Source organism: Ambystoma mexicanum, chromosome 12 (assembly GCF_040938575.1).
Source record: "Ambystoma mexicanum isolate Mex_15411 chromosome 12, UKY_AmexF1_1, whole genome shotgun sequence".
NCBI classification, from domain to species: Eukaryota; Metazoa; Chordata; class Amphibia; order Caudata; family Ambystomatidae; genus Ambystoma; species Ambystoma mexicanum.
This window is the reverse complement of record NC_090936.1, coordinates 1,185,525,721-1,185,543,989: the sequence shown is the minus strand read 5'-3', so window position 1 is coordinate 1,185,543,989 and position 18,269 is coordinate 1,185,525,721. Positions and strand designations below refer to the sequence as shown.

Sequence of the window (18,269 nt, the reverse complement as noted above, 5' to 3'; positions counted from 1 at the left end):
TTTTCAGTCATAAGAGCCTCAAGCGCCACCATTTCTATATCCGATCAACGGGGACCCGTGTCGGATTCTTCTACGCCCCCTCAAGGGTGAAGATTTTGTCGAGCCACGCTTTTGGAGGACTCCAGAACTTTCTCAGGCCCATCTCGGACATGGCCCAGGAGAAGGGAGGCTCGACGCCCAGGAAGCTGTTCAGGGTCTGCTTTGCATGCCAGCTTCAGAATGTTTTCAAGGAGATCAAACACTCCCTTTGCCTCTACTGCCTGCATGAGGACAAGACGCACGTGGAGAAGGACTGTGCGTTTTGCGGGAACATGTCGGAGCGGACCATGAAGGACCGCCATCTGCGTCTAGTCAACTGGCTGAAAGGGAAGAGCCCGTCAGGCGAGAAAAAGAAGTTTGAGTGGTCTTCTAAGACCTTTGAAGGGCGCCCCGGCGACGGGGGCCCAACAGAAGGCCAAGCACCGCAAGTCCGCGGGCACTGGGAGCGCCGAACGGTCTGGCTCTTCGGTTGCCAGGCAGGGCGCAACCTCCCTGGCGCCATCAACCACGAGCCAACGCTCTGTCTCGGGTAAGAGGAAGTCCGAGCACCCGGCGAAGCTTCTGGAGAGGCCCCGGTCGAGCTCGAAGGCCAATTCGGAGGGGAGCGAGGCGGTGATCCCCCCACCCCCCTAAGGAGAAGGCGGTGAGCACACCTACGGTGGCGAAAGTCTTGATCCTCCAGGCCAAGGCCTCTATCGAGACAGTCGCGGCGGCCCTGGCTCAGCCTGTGGAGGCTACACCAGTGGAGGCGACCTCGGGGCCCAGAGTCTCCCTGCCACCGCGGAAGGAGTCCTCTTTCAAGCCCATCGACAGGACCCCCGTGAAACCTCCGATGGAGAAGAAAAAGGGAGGGGCAGGAGGCCATCGTGGATTCGGCCTCAACCTCTGAAGAGGAGCTGATCGAAGTCTTAAGCCACAGCATTGGCGTGGAGGGAGACCAGCCCGTCGGGAGGGACCCCGACGAGGGGGACGACGAGAATGTCGAGGGTACGATGAGGTTCCTGTCCGCCTGTCGGAACCCCCCCAACCAGTGCCGCAAGACAACTCTGCGGCCATTTTGTTGGCTATACAGTCCTTATGCTCGGAGAGGAGGACGAGATTGCCGTTACCACCAACGGAGGAACCGCTCCCGATGGGGGACCCGGAGCCGGGACCCTTCTGGGAGCCCTCCTCCTAAGAGAAGAAGGATTCATCCTCCACCTCCTTTTCAACCATCGCGCCCGTCTCAGCCCTCCTCCCCGTCCACGACCTGGGGGGATGACACGGGGACGGACATGGCCGCGACCGGTACAGACGACGAAGTTTACGGCGAGGATCCTCCGTCGTCACCTCCTCCCCGGGCTTCCCCGCCCGACGAGATTGGATTGTTTCATGCCATGATCGCCAGGGCATCCAAGCTTTTCCAGCTCTGCCCGGAAGAGAAGAAGGAAGGCTTCATTTATCAACGGCGCGAGACCAAGAGGAAGACGGTCCTCGCTGTACCTCTACTAGATGATATCTGGGATGAGGGTCTCTCCCTCCTCAAGAACCCATCCACAACGCCTGCGAGAAGGGATCGGTACAAGAAGTAGTACCGGGTCCCGGACGCGGCCCCATTGTGCCTTCGGGCACAGCCGACCCCGGAATCGGTTGTCTCCGCGGCGGCCAGGAAGAAAGCAGGGGGGGGCATCGACCACACCCCCCGGAGGGCGAGGGAAAGAAATTGGACACGATGGGATGCAGAGTCATCTCATCGGCAGCGACGACGATTAAGGCTGCCAACCCCTTGGCTATCGTAGCACGCTACGAAAGGGAGTTGTGGTACAAGATCGCCCCCTTGCTGGACTTCCTACCGGACGACAAGAGGGCTGAGGCCCTAGAGATCTTGCAGGAAGGGGAAGTGGCGTCGGACCACGCCATTACGGTAGCGACGGACATCGCTGATGCTGGCTTTCGCCAGTTGGGCAACGGCGTGTGCCTTAGAAGGCGTGGATGGCTCAAGGCAACGGACTTCCGGCAGGACGTGCAGACCAGAGTTTTGGACATGCCGTTCGACGGGAAAAAACTGTTTGGGAAAACAGTGGACGATTCCCTGCAAGCCATCAAGGCGGACACGGAGACGGTCCGGGCTCTTGGTGTTCTCCAGCAACGACGGCCGCCCTTTCGGAGCACCGGAGGCAAGCAGGGTGCCTCCAAAGGTTCCGGCGGCGGATATTCCACCTACCGTCAAGCGGCCGTGGCGTCGTCACAGGAAGCCTTCAGGGGACGAGGCAAGTCGGGCGAACCCCGCCGTCGTCGCAAGGGAGGACAAGACGGCAAAGCCTCGTTGAAACAGGACTGAACCGGCCGTGGGGCGAAGCACCCCGGTGGGAAGCCGGCTGGCGAACTTCGTCGGTGTGTGGGAGTCCATCTCCACCGACCGTGGGGTGCTGGACGCCCTGGCCCAGGGTCACGCGCTTGAGTTTTTAAAGAAGTGCCCGCGCGTCCCCCCCTTGTGGCCAGGAAGGAACATCACGTCCCTCAACTTCTCTTGGATGTAAAGGCGATGGTCAAGAAAGGCGCCATCGAGCTCGTCCCAAAGAGGCTTCGGGGCTCCGGAGTTTACTCAAGATACTTCCTCGTGAAGAAGACAGGAGGATGGCATCCCATCCTGGACCTACGACGACTGAACAAATTCATCAAGGCGCAGAGGTTCCGGATGGTCACCCTCCAGCACGTCCTGGGTCAGCTGGAGGAGGGCGATTGCCTGTTGTCGTTGGATTTGGAGGATACTTGCTTCCATATCCCCATCCTAGGGAGACACCGAAAGTTTCTCAGATTCGTGGTCCAAGGGCGGCACTACCAGTTCGGAGCCCTTCCCTTCGGATTGAGGTCGGCACCCAGGGTGTTCACCAAGTGCCTCGCACCGGTGGCGGCGCGGCTGCGCCTGGAGGGGATCCACGTCTACCCCTACCTGGATGACTGGCTCATCTGAGCAAAGACAAAGGAGCTCGCCGCGGAACACACGGCGAGGACCGTCCAACTACTCACGGACCTGGGATTCTCCATGAATTCTCCAAGTCCCACCTGGGGCCCGCGCAAGACGCACTGTTTCTGGGAGCGAAACTCGACACAGTGGCTCTTCTGGCCTCGCCGTCGGAGGAAAGAACGAGGGTCATCTTGGGCAAGGTGCAGCGGATTCTGGTTGCGGACGCGGCCAAGGTGAGGTCCATCAAATCCCTCCTCGGAATGATGTCTTCTTGCATTTATCTCATCCGCCTGTGCAGGCTTCGGATGTGCCCGTTGCAGGAGTTCCTGGACGCTCGCTGGGTCCAGACGGGCAGCTTCGAGGACAGGATCACACTCGACGAGAGTTTCCGGCGAGCGATCCAGTGGTGGGGAACCCGCGCGCATCTGACGGCGGGCATGGACTTCCAGACCCCGGGCCACCAGAAGACAGTGACCACGGATGCCTCCCTGGAAGGGTGGGGAGCGCACACCGAAAATCTGCACGCGAGAGGACTTTGGCTTCCGACGGAGAAATCCCTCCATATCAACGTCCTGGAGCTCCGTGCAGTGTTTTGGGCCCTCAGGTCCTTCCTTGCGTCCCTCAAGGGCAAGGTGGTGAGGATCTTCACAACACCACCACCATGTTCTACATCAGGAAGCAGGGCGGTACCAGAACCCCAGCCCTGTCCAAGGAGGCGCCTGATCTGTGGCATTGGGCAGTCGCCCAAGGGATGTTTCTGGTGCCGTTTCATCTGGTAGGAATAAAAAACACCATAGCCGACTCGCTCAGCAGAGAGCTGCGCTCGTGCCACGAGTGGGAACTACGACAGGATCTAGTAGACCGCCTCTTCTGACGCTGGGGCACACCCCAGATCGATCTGTTCGCAACGGCGACGAACTCCAAGTGCCGGAGGTTCGCCAGCAGGTTTCCCCAGCCGAGGAGCATGGGCGATGCTTTCTCGTTCCTCTGGGAGGGCCTATTTCTGTACGCGTTCCCTCCTTTGCCATTGCTGATCCGGCTCATCAACCAGCTCAAGAGGTCACGGTGCAGGATGATACTCGTCGCACCCGCGTGGCCGAGGCAGATATGGTTCCTGGACCTCTGGACTTGTAGGCGTCCCTGTCAATCAAGCTGCCAGTGGACGTGGATCTTCTCTACAGGGAAGGAGGCGCCATCCTCCATCACAACCCGAAGTCGCTGAACTTGCAGGCCTGGCTCCTGCAGCGCTAGAGTTTGGAGGTTACGACATACCGGCCGACTGCAGAGGTTCTTGCAAAGGCCAGGGCGTCCTCAACTCTTAAATGCTACGGACACAAATGGAAGAGGTTCTCTGTCTGGTGCCACGCACAGAAGATTAACCCTCTACGGATTACGGCTCCGCAAGTACTGCCGTACCTACTGACACTGGCCAAGGCTGGACTAGCGCACGCTTCCATCAAGATTCATCTTGCTGCGATCTCCCAATACACCAGAACCACGGGACGGACGTCCTTGTGGTCTCATCGTCTGGTGAAGGAATTCATGAAGGGACTGTTCAGATCGTTCCCGCCGGTGAAGGCGCCGGCCCCGGCGTGGGAGCTCAACGTGGTGCTGACCCAAGCTCATGGACCTCCGTTCGAGCCTCTGCACTCAGCTTCGTTGACGTTCTTGCCGTGGAAAACAGCGTTCTTTGTGGCCATCACCTCCGCACGACGAGTGGGAGAGATTCAGGCCCTTTCCTGCAAGCCCCCGTGCTTGACTTTTCACGACACAAGGGTAGTGCTCAGGACGCACGCCTCCTTTATGCCCAAGGTGCCGTCGGACTTCCACCTCAACGAACCCTTGGTGTTGCCTGTTTTCTTCCCGTCGCCTTAGTCGCCGGCTGAAAGGACTTTGCACTCGCTGGATGTGGCTAGAGCGCTGAAGTTCTACGTGGACCGCACAAATAGCTTTCAGAAGACGTCACAACTTTTTGTGAACTTTGGACCTGTCAATCAGGGGAAGGCTCTCTCAAAGGCTTCCATTTCCAGATGGCTCTCCGGCTGTATCATGTACTGTCATCGGTTTGCAAACCGACTGCTGCCCGGGCTGTCTGAGAGCCCATTCCACCAGAGCGATCGCAGCTACCACAGCGTTCCTATCTGGTGTGCCCCTGCTGGACATCTGCAGGGCTGCTACGTGGAGGTCGACGCACACCTTCACGAAATTCTACTGCGTCGATCGGGATTCCAGGGAGGAGTCCAGGGTCGGCCAAGCAGTGCTGCGCAACCTATTCGCCTATGGTGAGCCTGGTGAGGAGGAAAGCGATGCTTAATTTTGAGTTGTTGTATTGCTTAATGTTGAGCCTGTTGCCACCTCCCGTGGTTGTGCATGTGTACTGCTATGTATTCTCTTATTCATGAGCATGTGAATCCATGCCAGACCCCATGCTGGAGAAGGAACAAGTTACTTACCTGTAACTGTTGTTCTCCAGCATGGGTCTGGCATGGATTCACATGCGAACCCTCCCTCCTACCCCTCTGCGGCTCTTCACTTGGTCATACTGCCACTTCACGTGCTACCAAATCTGAGGATGGCTGCCAGAGGCGGGGCTTAGGGAGAGGGCAGTCATTGGCTGTGGTCAGTATGACGCAGAAATCAGTGATTGGTTACTACTACGAAAGTCAGATCAGAAACGAAACTGATACTGATTTTTTCTTTATCGAGGATTCCCAGCCTGACGACGGGGAATATTCATGAGCATGTGAATCCATGCCAGACCCATGCTGGAGAACAACAGTTACAGGTAAGTAACTTGTTCCTTCCCACTGCCCGTAGAGTACGAATGGTGACTACACAAAGACATAGTCTCCAATGTTTTTGCGCTATGGGGCCTCCCAGAGATCGACAACTCGGGAGAACGCTCAATTCCAAGATTACACCTCCAGGTACCCCCAGAACCGATCCAAGGGGGAAATGGTCTCTGGATAACATGGTCCTGGAAATTTGTTTGCTTTGCCTCCCCCGCCGCCACTCTCCCCCGACTCCCCCACTCACCAAGATCGTGCACAAGATGCACCAGGAACCAGTCAACATAATATTGGTTGCCCTGCCAACCCTGGTTCTCACATCTGATGGAGATGTCCCTATATCCTCCGAATGAAACCGCCTTGTCCGTACAACATGTTATCTCAGGACAAGGGAGAGAAACTTCACCCATGCCCGCAAACCTTGAACTTGGCGGCCTGGCTCCTGAGGTCATTGAGTTCGGGCACCTACAACTCCCTTAGAGATGCATGGACATACTTAGGGAGGCGAGGAAACCGAACACCCTATATTGCTACTCCAGTAAAGGGAAACGCTCTGTACACCTACGTCCCTTCCCCTTTCCTCAATACTTGTGGGACATTCCGTCCTTCGGGATGGGACCCGAGCACTTTTGATAAAATAGAAAAAATGTTGTCCTTCTCTTTTTAGGCGGGGTACCGCACGCAGCCGCAACCCCGCCCTCCTGAGCTCCGCTCTGCGCATCGCCCTTCAGTCCTTTTCTATGCGTGGTCGGGACTGGACGTGCTTGCATCTTCAGGAGTTTTTTGTTCCCGTTGTCCTTCTCTCCTGCTCCCGTTCTGCGGTCGCGTAGTCCTCCGTCTATGCCGGAGCATCTGGGATTTGTGTCCTGTTCTTTAGTGAACGTCGCTTCGCTATGGCGGATCCGCATTCTTTCTGCTTGCAGTGTCTCGGTCCGGACCATCGCTGGGGTACGTGTTTCTACTGCGATTCCCTCTCCGTCCGGGCACTCCAGCGCTGTCTTCTTCGGTGGGAGAACGTTTTTCAGCGCGTTCCTCCGCCACATCTTCAGCTTTTCATCGACGAAAAGAAGAGACGCCTGGTACCTTTTAGGGCACCCCCGGCTGAGGGACTCCTTTCTGGGGTCTTCTCAGTCCGGGAGGGGTCCAGTAGCTCTACCACCAGGATTTCTCCTAAGGTGCCTCGCAGACCTAATGAGCATACCAGACTTTTCTCTGAGGGTTCCCACAACAGACCTGCCAAGACCGCAACACCTATCTGAGGTTCACCTGTTGGGTGCTAAACGTTGGCCCAGTTAGTCTGAGGCTTTGGAGACCGGGGTTTGCTCTGAGGTCTCAGTTTCTGGAGCTTTCCACACAGATACCGGGATACGCCCTGAGGCCTCCTTTTCTGGATCTTTCTGTACCAAGCCACGGCTTGAGACCCCTCACGAGGGAGCTATGCATACCAGGACAAAACCTGAAGTTCCTCTTGAGGCTAAGGTCTGTACCGACAAAACCGAGAGACCTGTTCCTAGGGTCTTCTCTGTAAGGGTGATTCCTCAGTTTTCCGGAGCTCATTGCTGTGATAACGGTTCTGTCGAGGGGGCAAAGAGGGCGGTCATGCACTAACTCCTCTGTTACCGGCTCTGCCGAGGTTCCTCCCTTGGAGGCTAATGTTTGGGCCCCCTCCAAGATGTCAAGCAAACATCCAAGACCCCCCCCCCCCCCAGTAACGGCTCGGCTGAGGACCCTTGTGTCAAGGCTAAAATGTTACTCAAGTCCACTGACCAACCTGAGGAGACGATTGCCTCAGCTGTACATGTGACGCAGTTCTCTTCAGCCATCAACAAAATGGCGGCCCACCTCTCATGGTCCACGGAGGCCATTTTGGATTCTTCCCTGACTCCTACGTTCTCAACGGCGGGTGCTGGGAATCTTAATTTTGGGACTGAGCAGCCTTTTTCACCTCAGGTGGGATGTAAAAATCTGTTCCGCTCTTTTTATGACTGCCATGCTCAGATGCCGCTGGCACATATTGTCTTGTTTCCTCCTACTTCTGCTCCGCTGGTCTATGCGGATCTGATCGGTGGAGGGCCTTCCTGGCAACCATCCTCATTGCGTTTGTGGGGTTATGCCCCATATGAGAGGCCTCTGCCTACTCCAGCGCCTAAACCTACATCAGAGGATGTATTTTTCTGAAAATTTCAGAGGCTCATGCATTCTGACCCTATGTAAGAGTACTTTATGGGTCTTTTCAAGGAAATCTACCCTGAACATCCGGCTCAACCTTTCACCCTGACGGCCCAGCGGCACTTGTGGTGGTACCTCTTCCTAATGGTCCGCTGCCAGTGCTTCCTCCTCTACCCCTGCTGTCTCCCATAGAGAAGACACCAGTAGAATGGAATAGACTTTGAAACCTGTGGCAGCACTGCCGCCTGTTCCCGATTCACTGGATGACCCTTAAACTGATCACTATAGCGATGAGCAGCCCCGCTCTGTCAGAGCATTCCATGACCAGGTTCTGGATATGATGGCCCTCCTTGACATTCCAGTACCTGAGGCCCCCGTTCCGCAGGAAGGGGCGTTTCGGGAGCGTTCACCTTGCCACCACAAGAGCGTAACGGCCTGTTCCTCCAGAAGGACGTTTTGGCTGAGGCCTGTAAAGTCTGGGATAAGCCCCACACTGGGCTGCATATCAATAAAAGAATCGACGCCCGATACAGGGTTCACACCTCCGAGGAGATAGGCTTGGCATCTTGTCCGCTCCCTCCTCGATGGTGGTAGCTGTGGCCACTTTTCAATCCAAGGCGGCCTCTGCAACCTCTACTGCTCCGACTTAGATTCTCTCAGAGGAAGACAACATTATAGACTCCTTGGGCAAAAATGTCTTTGCCAAATCAGCACTGCAAATTCGGCAAGCAAATACCAAGCTCATCCTGGTGGCAGCTAATATGAAGCTGTGGAAGGAGTTGGCTGATTTCCAGGATTGCGTTCCTACGGATAGGCTAGACGACTTCAAGGCCGGTTTGTCGGACGCTAGGGTGTTTGTTAGGGAGAATTCTCTGTTTAGGCTGAATTTCTTAACCTAGTGAGTCCCACAGCAGCTTTGCTGGATTTTTGGAGTTTATTTTTTGTTTCTCCTGCCAAGAGTGAGACTTTTACCCTCACTCACTCTTAGGCATGATTTGAGTGTGTTTCTTTGAATCTAGATGTGTTTAATGGGCTATGGGGTATTTTACTCCATAGGGCTTCATGTGTTTTTTGTGATGTGTTACACAGCACCCTCAGTGCAGTGACACAGGGGTGTCATAGTGACCCCCCAGTATAGACTCCATACTCTGGGACTGACTACTGTCTCCCAGGGCATGTAAAGTCACCATTGACTTTACTAGTCTCAAATTCTGAACAGAACCAGTACAAACCATCATATTGTGGACGTACTGGCTGGGGCAATTCAATTGCCCCGGGGTCTGTTAGTCGAGGGGGCACGTCTCCGTCCCCCCTGATCGAGTTTTGGCTGGTGGCAGTGGATACTACTTTTTATATTCAACCGCGAATATTTTCCTATGGGATTTCCCATTGTTTTAGGCTACTATCTTTATTTATTTACGGTAGCCTCGAACATACCGCCGGTTTATTTAATTAATATTAATTCTCCGGTTGGTATTTTTTGCCAAAACTTGATTCTAAAATGGCGTTTGTGTTCTCTTCTGCGACTCCAACCCAAGTCGAGCCCTTTGTTCCACTTTTTGGCGGGCTTCTTCACAGAAGCCCTCCAAAGTGGTGCCACTCTGTCTGGGGCACCTAGGAGGGGTGGAGGGAAATTCAGGCACCCTGGACTGAGTTGCCTAGGCAACTCAAGTCGCACTCCATCCTGATTGGCCCAAGTGGTGAGCCGGCCGGCTCACCACTTAGCATGTTTGAGTGACAGCTAGGCTGAGTGAATGGGGGTTTGCTGCATAAAAGCAGGGCTTTTGGGACTGGAACTTCAGAAGTCGCCACAGGACCTAAGAATCCGACGAGGGAGAAGCTGAGCCGACCTGCCACGACACCACCACCGGTGGAGCCCTGCTGGACTGCCTCACCACTTTTCCCAACGACAGAGGAGATCTCCCGCCGGAGAGTCTTCTTCCTTTGACTGGTGGGGAAGACCAGTTTCACCGTCTTTTCGCCTTCCTGACGTACCTCGTTGCCGCCTTGCCTGTGCCAAGCACCCCGGCAACCGGGATACCACGTTTTACCACGACCGTGAAACAAAGGTACCACCTTTAACCGGAAAACTCCACGGCTGGTTTCTTCCCTGGTAGTGCAACGACCTTCATCTTTCCTCCACGTCGAGATCTTCTCTTCCCCTGGACGACGACGAAACTTGCACCCACTACCAGGAACAACTGCCACCGCTGGAGGATCCTTCCCACTTAAGGTACCGTGTCCCGCCTGGCTTCCCTTGCTACCGACTGTACAGGGTAGATTTAGCCCCCGGCTTTCGAACCTGGGTTAGTCTGGGACACCCTGGCTAAACTTTCTTAAAGCCTCTCTAAACCCTTTTTGAACCCTCTGCAAGACTTTCTAAGCATAGTGTAACTGTGTGATCTTGGGCGCATTTGTGCTCCGCTCTCTCTAAGAGTGGGCCCAGCCTTTGGACTTTGGCTCACCAGTGACTTTTTGCTCTCTGCCTTGCTAACAGTGTTCCTGAATCTTAGAGGGGTGTACCTTTTCATATTCTGTCTTATTCCCTCCCTTTTTCATAAACTTATTGGAGTGCAATCTAGTTAAGCGCTCACCTCTGTATGAAAATAAGTGGTGTTTTTACTGTGATTTATCCGATAAGGGAAAAGGGGTGTATATATTACAATAGTAACTGTGTTGAGAATATTTTTCAATAAGAGTGCTGGAGCGTTTCAAACTGTGTGTTTTTAAATAAATGATATACTTTGATACCAAAGCTCTGGTCAGTGTTTGCTTGTATTGTTGTATCTGAGTGCCTATTGTGTATACTTTGCATACTGCCTAACTCTTCTTGAGGGAAGTCTGACTGCTCAGCCACAGCTACCAGGTAAATCTGGGTGGTACAGACTGCTACCAAGTGGGTTTACTGCCAACACCTGTAGTCTTAAATCTTTTGCAGTGGTCCCTAAGGGAACGGCACAGGTTTCTGCCTAACAGTGTTGGCACAGGATATCCTAGAGGCTGCGGCACACCATGTGGATGCTTCAGCTCGAGGCCTGATGGTGGGAACTGACACCTCCCGCCAGGCGTGGCTCCATGCCACAAAGTTTTCAAAGGAGTTGCAAGATAAAGTTCTGGACCTTCCCTTCGACGGAAAGGAATTTTCATTCTACGGGTGATGAACTCCGAAAGACCAAGGCAAGTATCCAAACTGCCAAATCCTTATCAGTCCTGGCAAAAGTCCCAGCTAAGGCACCTTATACTCAGAGGTCGGGGTCTCAGTCTCGATCCTTCTCTGGCTTCAAAGGGTTTCAGAATCGCCCGGCGCGCAGAACTGACTCTCCGGTTGATGGCACCCGTCAAACAGAAACATGGGTGATTTTTCTCTCGTCCCTTCAGCCTCCTCTCCAGGAGAGGAGCAGGTAGTCTCCCTGCCAACAAATCTGCAAAATCTTATTTTTTGTCAGTAGCACAAGACTCCGGTAGGACGTCGAATCTCGTCTCATCTGGAGGCGTGGCAAACCATCCTCGACCTCTCAAAGTTCAATCTTTCTCTTCCCAAAGAGAAATTCAAGATGTTCATACCCTTCCAAATAAAGTCCTCTCTTCGGAAAGGAGACTGGCTCAGTGTTGTGGACCTTCAGGACGCGTATATGCACATCCTGATATGGAGTCCGCATCGAAAGTATCTGTGGTTCTCCCTGGGAGCCGAGCATTTCTAGTTCCGCGTGCTCCCATTTGTTCTCAGGTCGGCGCTGCGCATCTTTACGAAGATGTCGTCAGTCATCAAAGCTTTTCTTCGTCTACAGGGCGTTCATGTATAGCTGTATTTGGACGATTGGCTCCTACGCAGCCCTTGTCCACAGATGGCATTGAGCAATCTCCAGTCTCTCCTACAGCTCCTGTTCTACCTCTACATCTGGCTTTCGGTGAACTGGCAGAAATCTCCCACGACGGTCTCCTAAAACCAGATCTTCCTGGGTTTTCGTTGGAACACGATCGACTCCAGGGTGTATTTGACGGTCGACTGGATTGCGGATCTATTCGCCACGTGTCATCTATTCATACAGTCAGTGCACATGACGGCCTGGTGATTCCAGAGACTTCTCTGCTTCATGGCCTTGTGCGTACTTGCTCTTCCTCTTGCATGCCTCAAAATGAGGCTTGCGCAGCGAGTTCTTCAGAATTCTTGATGCCAGGCTTTGGAATCGGATTCCAAGATAAGTTCCTCCCTGCATGATGGCGGACCGTCTATGGTGGTCCTCGACCAGCAATCTTACGATGGGGGCCACCTTTCAGGAGCCTTGCCCACAAGTGACGATTACCACAGACTTCTCCCTCCTGGGGTGGGGACCAACTCTAAATCATCTCCAGGTTTTCGATCTATGGGCAGGCAGTTTCATATAAATTATTTGGAACTCCTGGCTGTTTTTCTGGCGCTGAAAGCGTTCCAACCATCCATCATGAATCGGGTGGTCCGCGTCCGCATGGACAACTCAGTATCCATATTTTACGTCAACAAGCAGGGTGGTACCAAGTCACCACCTCTTTGTGGACCTTGCCATTCAGATGTGGGAATGGGCCATCCAGCACGGCATTTGGCTGCTGGCGGTACACATTCCGGGGCAACTCAACGTGACTGTAGACTCAGCCGGCAGAAAGCGGCCAACTACGAGTGGGAACTGAACATGGAAGTCCTCTCCAATATCTTTCGCCAATGGGGCACTCCAGAAGTGGACCTTTTTGCAACTTCTACGAACAGGAAACTTCCTCTTTTATGCATCCAGGAACGGTCTCAGGGCCTCTTCTCTGGGAGATGCTCTCGAGATCCCGTGGCACAAAATTGATTGATTTATTTATAGAGCGCTTTACACCAAGGCACTGTACAATGGTACAACAAAGTACAGAGTAATAACAAATAACATTGGGAGCAAAAATTACAACTTGAATCATTCAACAAAACAGTGCATAGAGCAATTAACTGAGAGGGGGGAGGGGAGTGGGAATAGGAGTGTTGGGGGGGGCAGGAGAAGGATTGAATGGGTGTAAAAGGAAGGGGGAGAGAGTGTAATAGGAGAGGGGAGAGAGAAATTGGAAGAGGGGAAAACGGGGGGGGGGGGAGTAGAGTGCAGGGGGTCTTCAAGGTGGGGAATGGAGGAGAAGGGATTTAAGGGAAGTGCGAAATGAGGTGAGGGTAGTGGAAGAGCGGATTGAGAGGGGGAGTGAGTTCCAGTGTAGAAGAGCAAAAAGTTGGAAGGAGCGGAACCGGGATGAAGCGTAGAGGGAAGGAGGTACAGTGAGAAGGAAGTGGTCAGCGGAACAAAGGGAGCGAGAGGGGGAGTAGAAGGAGAGAAGGGAGGAGAGATAAGGAGGAGCAAGATCATGGAGGGATTTGAAAACATGGCAGAGAAAGTGGAATTTTAGTTGTAGGTGGAAAGGTAGCCAGCAAAGGTGAGAGATGGAGGAGGAGATGGGGTCACGGGAGGTAAGGAGACAAAGGGTACGAAAAGCAGAGTGGTATATGGATTTAAAAGGGGCAAGCTGAGATGCGGGAAGTCTGAAGATTAGAGAGGAGCAATAGAAGAGGCGATTAGGAGTTTGGTAGCGTGGAATGTGAGGGAGGGACGGATTTTGCGAATATTGTAGAGGTGGTATCGGCAGGAGCGGAAGGTGAGTGAAATGTGTTGCGAGAAGGTGAGAGAGAGGAGTCAAATAGAACGCCTAGATTGCGAGCATGGGTGGAGATAGGGAGATTGGAGGGAGGAAAGTGGATGAAAGGCGGAGGAGATGGAGGGGGAAGAGTATTAGAGGGGAAGAAAATTAGAGGGGAAGAAAAGGACTTCGGTTTTATCGGTGTTGAGAGAGAAAGCGGGAGGACATCCAGTTCTTGATGGCTGAGAGACATGAAGGCATATGCCTTCCCGCCGCTTCCTCTGATTCATCGGTCACTCTGCAAGCTCAGGAATGCATCGAATTGCACTCTCCTGTTCATAGCTCCTTGGTGGCTCGCCAGATTCTGTTTTTCAGAACTTCAGCATCTGTCCATTTGTCCTCCGATCAGACTGCCGTTGATTCCCAACCTGCTTCACCAGTGTGATCAGCAGATGTGGCACCCCTCCCCACAATCATTCAGCTTGGCGGCCTGGTGCCTGAATTCAAATCCCTAGCGCAGTTTAACCTGTCTGAAGACTATATGTGCATTAGCCAAGCAGCCAGGAAGCCGCCTATGAGGTCTCAGTATAGGAGCAAGTGGCTCCGTTTTGGTCACTGTTGTTTAGTTAAGCAACTAGACCCCAGACATGCTACGATTGACACTGTCCTTTCGTTCATTTCTAAACTGGCTGCTTCGGGCATTCATGTCTTATCCTGTAAGACTTACTTGTCGGCTATTGCTGCCTACCTGTCCACTGACGCTTGTTCCTTTTCTTTGACAAACCCAGGCACTAAAAGGCATTTCGCAGGTGTGTTGCATCTTTGTCCACCTGTATGCAATTTTCACCTAAAGTGGGATTTAAATGTGGTTTTGACCACCTCATGCCATAAGCCATTTGAGCCTATGGCTACGACGGATCTGAAGTACCTTTCATGGAAGGTGGCATTTCTGAGTGCAGTGACTTCGGCAAGGTGAGTAAGCAAGCTTCAAGCTTTGTCTGTGGAACACCCGTTCATCTTCCATAAAGATATGGTTGTGCTCCGCACTCCTCCTTCTTTCCTTCCTAAAATAGTGACAGATTTTCATTTGAATCAATCTATATCATTACCTGTCTTTTTATCCGAACCCGGCCTCAAATGCAGAGAGAGTATTCTTGGTTACGGTCGGAGACCAGAAAGGGAAACACGCTTCAAAAGCTATCTCCCGGTGGATTGCCTCCTGTATCTCAGAGGCCTGTACCGTTCAAGGCCTTCAACCTCTGAAGGGCATTCATGCCCATCTTATACGGGGAAAAGTGGCTGCTGTTGCCTTCCAAAAATATGTTCCCTGGGAGACCATTGCCAAGGTGGCTATGTGTGCCTCCCCATCAGCTTTTTGTAAGCATTACTGCTTGGGCCTGAGCTCCAGGGCCGATACTCAATTCGGCCAGGCTGTTCTTAAAAACCTTTTTCAGTAACGAGTTTCAATCCACTCGTTTTACCTGTGAGGAGTGCTTTGGAATCTCCCACAAGTATGGAGGAAAGGGGACGGGAGTATAACAAAGTTACTCATGTAGTGACTACTCCTAGTCCATAGTCCCCTTTCCTCCATACGCCCGCCTGCCATCCCCTCTGATAAGTATCCTCTATTATTGCTTAAATGGTCACAGACCTGGCGATAGAAAAGGACTGAAGGGCGATGCGCAGGGCAGGGTTACGGCCACATGCAGTATCCTGCGTAAAAAGAGAATGACAAAACATTTTCAATTTTGATGCTTTTTATCAAAAGTGCTGTGGTCCCGTCCCGAAGGACGGAATGTCCGACAAGTATGGAGGAAAGGGGACTATGGACTAGGAGTAAGGTAGTCACTACAATGAGTATCTTTGTTATTATCTGGTGCAACTCCAAGGGCATCAATGCCATTGACTGCTCTCCTACACACATTGTGTTGTACCTGACTCACTCACTGGACTCGGTTCTGGTTTTTAATTCCCTGAAAGTTCATCCAGCTGCCCTCTCACCCTACACCACATCACAACATGTGTCATGGTGGAAAGTACCAGTGATTAAGGCTTTCATGGAAGGGGTTAAAATAATTCACCCCCCCCCCCCCCATTTCTAACCCGGCTCCCGGATGGGACCGAAATGTGGTATTGACTAGACTTGTGGGGTCTCCCGTTGAGCCTATGCATAAAGCAAGTCTCAAGGATCTTGCATATAAGCCAGCCTTCCTAGTTGCCATCACTTCTAGAAGAAGAGTTAGTGAACTACAGGCCCTTTTGAATGGATTGAGTCCTGTAACTTATTCCACATCTTTGACATGTAATGTCCACAGCTGTGCACTTCGGAACCTTTTTCAGCAGAGGGCGTCCTGCGTCAATGGCGTCGGGTCCATGTCCCTCGTGGGCCTCCGTCGAGGACGACGTCACAGGATGTTATAAATAGGGCGCACGGCGCCTGTAGCCTCGGTTCCGGTTTTTCTGTGAACGTGTTAACTTCGTGAGACTCGGTGCGCCTCGTGTGTTTTCTTCGTTGAAGATGTCTTTCTCTTCAACCCCTCTGACTCCACGGTCCGGTTTCAAGAACTGCCAGGACTGCAAGTCCAAGATGTCGCTCACCGACCCCCACCGCATTTGTTTATGGTGCCTCGGTGAGTCGCACAACACCGACGACTGCTCAAAATGCCAGTCGCTGACTGCAAAGGCCTTGTGGGAGCGTAAGGGGAAGCTCCAGATGGGTAGGGGCTCGAAGCCTGTTAAGTCCTGGAATTCCAAGTCCAAGGGGGTTTCCACCGATGACTCGAGGGGCGACTCTCCGTGTCGGAAGGAATCCTGGGGTTCTCGGTTCGGGAGTGGTTCCCGACACTCGTCTTCCTTGCCCCGGCATTCGCGGAAGTGCTGTCGCCTTCCCCATCCTCCTCGGAGGATGGTGCCTCGAGGAAGGTTACGTGCCCTACGAAGTCCTCGACTCCGGAGTATCTGGGCTGGTCTAGTCCTCCAGAAGACTTTGTGCAAGATGATTTTACGGACATCTTGGATCAAGGTCTGTCCTCTGACCCTGTTTTGCCATTTCATTCTACCTTGCAAAAAAGGGTGGCAGCTGCTTGGCAGTCCCCGGAATCTTTTCTGGCTGTAAATAAACATCTTACTAAGAAATACGGCCCTTCTGTTAACGACCCCAGCTATTTGTCTACTAACCCCACTCCTGAAACTTTGGTGGTTCAGGCGGCAAAAGGCCACCTCGAGGCAGGCTGTGCACCCTACCATCCCTCCGGATAGGGACGACAAGCTCTTCGACGGTTGGGCACAGAAGGTGTTTTCTTCTGGGAGCATGGCCTTGAAATCGCCCAACTCCACGTGTGCCTTGGCAAGGTTTACACACACTGTGGTCTTGTGTTGCTTTTGCGGCTGAGATAATTCCCGAGGGGGAAGAAAGGGATGGTTTCCTTGCTATCGTGCAGGATGGCAAGGATGCCATGTGGGAGGCCCTTCAGTCGGGTTTGGGTATGGCTCACAGTGTGAGCCGGTCCATGGCTGTGAGCACCGTTATACGCAGATTTGCGGGGTTGCGGAAGTCGGGATTTGCTCCGGATGTGCAAGCCTGTCTTCTGAACGTGCCCTTTGATGGTGCTCATTTATTTGGCAGCAAGGCTGACGAGAGCCTTGAGAGGTTGCAGACCTCAAATGCTGCGGCGTGGTGCGTCAACCTCTGCCTTTTCGTCCTAGGGGACAGCAGTGGAGGGTAGGTTCCTTTCGTTTCCACTCCTCCTTTGGTAGAGCGAGAGGGGCCGCCAGTCAAAGGGGCCAGCGAAAAAGTACCAGTGGTGGTCAGGGAAATCGTGGTGCCAAAGCCACTCAGGCAGCTGCCTCTTTGCCTTCAGGCATTGCCGCAGCCGCTTCCAAACAGTTGTGAGGCCATGTCCCATGGTTCGCCTGTTGGGGGCAGACTGTCTCAGCATCTAGAAGAATGGCGGGCCATTACTTCAGATGCGTGGGTTCTGGATACCATTGCCCATGGCTACTGCTTTCCCTTCCTTCAGCGGCCTCACGACAATCCATCGAGGAAACGCTCTTTGAAGAGTCCGGATACGTTTCCTTGCGCACAAAATCTTGTCCCTGCTGGAGAAAGGTGCCATAGAACTGGTGCCTGTAGCGAGAGGAACAAGGGTTGGTATTCCCCTTATTTTTTGATCCAAAAGAAAGACTGGGGATTGAGGCCCATTATGGACTTTCGTTGGTTGAACAAACTTCTCAGGAAGGGCAAGTTCAAGATGGTCACTCTTTCTCAAGTCCTCCCGGCCCTTCAACTTCAGGATTGGTTGGTGTCTCTGGACCTCAATGATGCATACTTCCATGTGCCGATACATCCCGCGCACCGGAAAGACCTGAGGTTTGCGGCTGGCGACTTGCACTTTCAGTTTCGGGTCCTGTTGTTCGGATTGACCTCCGCCCGAGGGTCTTCACCAAGCTGATGGTAGTGGTGGCAGCGTACATCAGGCAAGGGGGATTCACGTCTACCCCTACCTGGACGACGGCTGATCCGGGCGCGCTCTCCCGAGCTAGCATTGGATCATATCGGTGTCACCTGTCGCACCCTCCACAGGCTGGGCTTCTCCCTGAATTTAAAGAAATCGCACCCGACACCTTCCCAACAGCTCAAGTACATCGGGGCTGTGTTGGACACATCCTTGGGGAAGTGTTCGCCTCCCAAGGTA

At 53.2% G+C, this 18,269-nt stretch overlaps 1 protein-coding gene across 1 annotated transcript in view; it reads left to right on the top strand.

Moving 5' to 3' along the window:
• ARID2 (AT-rich interaction domain 2) overlaps positions 1-18,269 on the top strand; it is a 1,843,885-nt gene that overhangs the window by 1,028,936 nt on the left and 796,680 nt on the right. The gene's annotated exons all lie outside the window — the stretch shown is intronic.